The sequence below is a fragment of the Arachis hypogaea genome, chromosome 18 (genome assembly GCF_003086295.3).
Source record: "Arachis hypogaea cultivar Tifrunner chromosome 18, arahy.Tifrunner.gnm2.J5K5, whole genome shotgun sequence".
NCBI lineage: Eukaryota > Viridiplantae > Streptophyta > Magnoliopsida > Fabales > Fabaceae > Arachis > Arachis hypogaea.
The window spans coordinates 89,217,521-89,222,468 of record NC_092053.1 but is presented as its reverse complement, the minus strand read 5'-3'; the positions used below and the strand labels follow the sequence as shown (position 1 = coordinate 89,222,468).

The window sequence follows — 4,948 nt, the reverse complement described above, 5'->3', positions numbered from 1 at the left end:
TGCCTTCTTCTTTGTCATATGAGCAGGAGCAAGGATAAGAACATTCTTGTGGAAGCAGATCCAGAACCTGAAAGGACTCTGAAGAGAAAATTAAGAGAAGCTAAAATACAACAATCCAGAGATAACCTTTCAGAAATTTTCGAACAGGCAGAGGAGATGGCAGCCGAAAATAATGATAATGTAAGGAAGATGCTTGGTGACTTTACTGCACCTAATTCCAATTTACATGGAAGAAGCATCTCCATTCCTGCCATTGGAGCAAACAACTTTGAGCTGAAACCTCAATTAGTTTCTCTGATGCAGCAGAACTGCAAGTTTCATGGACTTCCATCTGAAGATCCTTTTCAGTTCTTAACTGAATTCTTGCAGATATGTGATACTGTTAAGACTAATGGAGTAGATCCTGAAGTCTACAGGCTCATGCTTTTCCCTTTTGCTATAAGAGACAGAGCTAGATTATGGTTGGATTCCCAACCCAAAGACAGCCTGAACTCTTGGGATAAGCTGGTCACGGCCTTCTTAGCCAAGTACTTTCCTCCTCAAAAGCTGAGCAAGCTTAGAGCTGATGTTCAAACCTTCAGACAGAAAGAAGGTGAATCCCTCTATGAAGCTTGGGAAAGATACAAATAGTTGACCAAAAAGTGTCTTTCTGACATGCTTTCAGAATGGACCATCCTGGATATATTCTTTGATGGTTTATCTGAGCTATCAAAGATGTCACTGGACACTTCTGCAGGTAGATCCATTCACCTAAAGAAAACGCCTGCAGAAGCTCAAGAACTCATTGACATGGTTGCTAATAACCAATTCATGTACACTTCTGAAAGGAATCCTGTGAGTAATGGGACGCCTATAAAGAAGGGAATTCTTGAGGTTGATACTCTGAATGCCATATTGGCTCAGAATAAAATATTGACTCAGCAAGTCAATATGATTTCTCAGAGTCTGCATGGAATGCAAGCTGCATCTAACAGTACTCAAGAGGCATCTTCTGAAGAAGAAGCTTATGATCCTGAGAACCCTGCAATAGCAGAGGTAAATTACTTAGGTGAACCTTATGGAAACACCTATAACTCAACATGGAGAAATCATCCAAATTTCTCATGGAAGGATCAAAAGCCCCAACAAGGCTTTAATAATGGTGGAAGAAACAGGTTTAGCAATAGCAAACCTTTTCCATCATCAACTCAGCAACAGACAGAGAACTCTGAACAAAATGCTTCTAATTTAGCAAATCTAGTCTCTGATCTATCTAAGGCCACTGTAAGTTTCATGAATGAAACAAGGTCTTCCATTAGAAATTTGGAAGCACAAGTGGGCCAGCTGAGTAAAAGGATCACTGAATTCCCTCCTAGTACTCTCCCAAGCAATACAGAAGAGAACCCAAAAGGAGAGTGCAAGGCCATTGACATAAGTGCCATGGCCGAACCTGTAAGGGAAGGAGAGGACGTGAATCCCAAGGATGAAGACCTCCTGGGACGTCCAGTGATCAATAAGGAGCTTCCCTCTGAGGAACCAAAGGAATCTGAGACTCATCTAGAGACCATAGAGATTCCATTGAACCTCCTTATGCCCTTCATGAGCTCTGATGAGTATTCCTCTTCTGAAGAGAATGAGGATGTTACTGAAGAGCAAACTGCCAAGTTTCTTGGTGCAATCATGAAGCTGAATGCCAAATTATTTGGCATTGATGCTTGGGAAGTTGAACCTCCTTTGTTCATCAATGAACTAAGTGATCTGGATCAACTGACATTGCCTCAGAAGAGACAGGATCCTGGAAAGTTCATAATACCCTGTACCATAGGCACCATGATCTTTAAGGCTCTGTGTGACCTTGGTTCAGGAATAAACCTCATGCCCCTCTCTGTAATAGAGAAACTGGGAATCTATGGGGTGCAAGCTGCTAAAATCTCATTAGAGATGGCAGACAGCTCAAGAAAACAGGCTTATGGACAAGTAGAGGACGTGTTAGTAAAGGTTGAAGGCCTTTACATCCCTGCTGATTTCATAGTCCTGGATACTGGAAAGGAAGAGGATGAATCCATCATCCTAGGAAGACCTTTCCTGGCCACAGCAAGAGCTGTGATTGATGTTGACAGAGGTGAAATAGTCCTTCAATGGAATGAGAACTCCCTTGTATTCAAAACTCAAGGATCTCCCTCTGCAACCATGGAGAGGAAGCTTGAAAAGCTTCTCTCAAAGCAGAGTCAACCAGAGCCCCCACAACCAAACTCTAAGTTTGGTGTTGAACTCCCATATCCAAACTCTAAGTTTGGTGTTGGAGAGTCTCAACAAAGCTCTGCACATCTGTGAGGCTCCATGAGAGCCCACTGTCAAGCTATTGACATTAAAGAAGCGCTTGTTGGGAGGCAACCCAATGTTTATCTAATTCTTATTTTTATTGTTTTTCATGTTTTCTTAGGTTCATGATCATGTGGAGTCACAAAATAAACAAAAAAATCAAAAACAGAATCAAAAACAGCAAAAGAAAAATCACACCCTGGAGGAGCATCTGTCTGGCGTTCAAACACCAGAACAGAGCATAGTTCTGGCGCTGAACGCCCAGAATGGGAGCATCCTGGCGCTAAACGCCCAGAACAAGCATGGTTCTGGCGTTCAACGCCAGAAATGGCAGCAAATGGGCGTTGAACGCCCAAAATGGGCACCAACCTGGCGCTGAACGCCTAGAGTTGTGTGCAAGGGCATTTTGCATGCCTAAATTGGTGCAGGGATGTAAATGCCTTGACACCCCAAGATCTGTGGACCCCACAGGATCCCACCTACCTTCACTGACTCTCTTCTCTCTTCTCAATCATCCTCTATTCCCAATAAACACTCATCCCTTCTGTCTTCCATTTACCACTCACACCCATACACCCACTTACCTTCAAAAATTCAACATCTCTTTCCCACCCAATCCCACCCATATGGCCGAATACACACAGCCATCCATCTCCTCCATATCCTCTTCTTCTTCTATTCTTTCTTCTTTTGCTCGAGGGCGAGCAACATTCTAAGTTTGGTGTGGTAAAAGCATAGCTTTTTTGTTTTTTCCATAACCATTGATGGCACCTAAGGCCAGAGAAACCTCTAGAAAGAGGAAAGGGAGGACAAAAGCTTCCATCAAGGGTCTATAGCTCAGTGGTAGAACATTTGACTGCAAATCAAGAGATCCCTGAGATACCTCAGGGGATACATTTTCTTCCACACAATTATTGGAAGCAACTAAGGGTGGAACATCAAGAGCACTCCTTCATCCTTCATGAAATCAGAGAAGATCTAAAAGCAATGAAGGAGGAGCAACAAAGACAAGGAAGAGACATAGAAGAGCTCAAGGACATCATTGGTTCCTCAAGAAGGAAACGCCACCATCACTAAGGTGGATTCATTCCTTGTTCTTGTTTCTTCTGTTTTTCGTTTTCTATGTTATGTGCTTATCTGTGTTTGTGTCTTCATTACATGATCATTAGTAGTTAGTAACTATGTCATAAAGTTATAAATGTCCTATGAATCCATCACCTTTCTTAAATGAACAATGTTTTAATTCAAAAGAACAAGAAGTACATGAGTTTCGAATTTATCCTTGAACTTAGCTTAATTATATTGACGTGGTGACAATGCTTCTTGTTTTCTGAATGTATGCTTGAACAGTGCATATGTCTTTTGAAGTTGTTGTTTAAGAATGTTAAATATGTTGGCTCTTGAAAGAATGATGACTAGGAAACATGTTATTTGATAATCTGAAAAATCATAAAAATGATTCTTGAAGCAAGAAAAAGCAGCAAAGAACAAAGCTTGCAGAAAAAAAAAAATAGGCGAAAAAAAATTTAGAAGAAAAAGAAAAAGCAAGCAGAAAAAGCCAAAGCTCTTAAAACCAAAAGGCAAGGGAAATAAAAAGGATCCCAAGGCTTTGAGCATCAGTGGATAGGAGGGCCTAAAGGAATAAAATCCTGGTCTAAGCGGCTAAACCAAGCTGTCCCTAACCATGTGCTTGTGGCGTGTAGCTGTCAAGTGAAAACTTGAGACTGAGCGGTTAAAGTCAAGGTCCAAAGCAAAAAAAAAGAGTGTGCTTTAGAACCCTGGACACCTCTAATTGGGGACTTTAGCAAAGCTGAGTCACAATCTGAAAGGGTTCACCCAATTATGTGTCTGTGGCATTTATGTATCCGGTGGTAATACTGGAAAACAAAGTGCTTAGGGCCACGGCCAAGACTCATAAAGAAGCTGTGTTCAAGAATCATCATACTAAACTAGGAGAGTCAATAACACTATTCGAATCTGAAGTTCCTATAGATGCCAATCATTCTAAACTTCAATGGATAAAGTGAGATGCCAAAACTATTCAAGAGGCAAAAAGCTATAAGTCCCGCTCATATGATTGAAGCTCTGTTTCATTAATAGTTTGGAATTTATAGTATATTTTCTTCTTTTTATCCTATTTGATTTTCAGTTGCTTAGGGACAAGCAACAATTTAAGTTTGGTGTTGTGATGAGCGGATAATTTATACGCTTTTTGACATTGTTTTTAGTATGTTTTTAGTAGGATCTAGTTACTTTTAGGGATGTTTTTAATAGATTTTGTGTTAAATTCACATTTCTGGACTTTACTATGAGTTTGTGTATTTTTCTGTGATTTCAGGTATTTTCTGGCTGAAATTGAGGGACTTGAGCAAAAATCAGATTCAGAGGTTGAAAAGGACTGCTGATGCTGTTGGATTCTGACCTCCCTGCACTCAAAGTGGATTTTCTGGAGCTACAGAACTCGAAATGGCGTGCTTCCAATTGCGTTGGAAAGTAGACATCCAGGGCTTTCCAGAAATATATAATAGTCCATAATTTGGCCAAGAATTGATGACGTAAACTGGCGTCAACGCCAGCCTTCTGCCCAAAATCTGGCGTCCAGCGCCAGAAAAGGATCCAAAAACCAGAGTTGAACGCCCAAACTGGC

The 4,948-nt window shown here is 40.9% G+C and overlaps 1 non-coding gene across 1 annotated transcript; it reads right to left on the bottom strand.

Annotated features, from left to right (window-relative positions):
- Nucleotides 1-552: 552 nt before the first annotated feature.
- On the bottom strand, nucleotides 553-660 carry LOC112774293 (small nucleolar RNA R71). The gene has a single exon (XR_003188788.1). It is a non-coding gene; the product is annotated as a small nucleolar RNA R71 (small nucleolar RNA).
- Nucleotides 661-4,948: the final 4,288 nt, after the last annotated feature.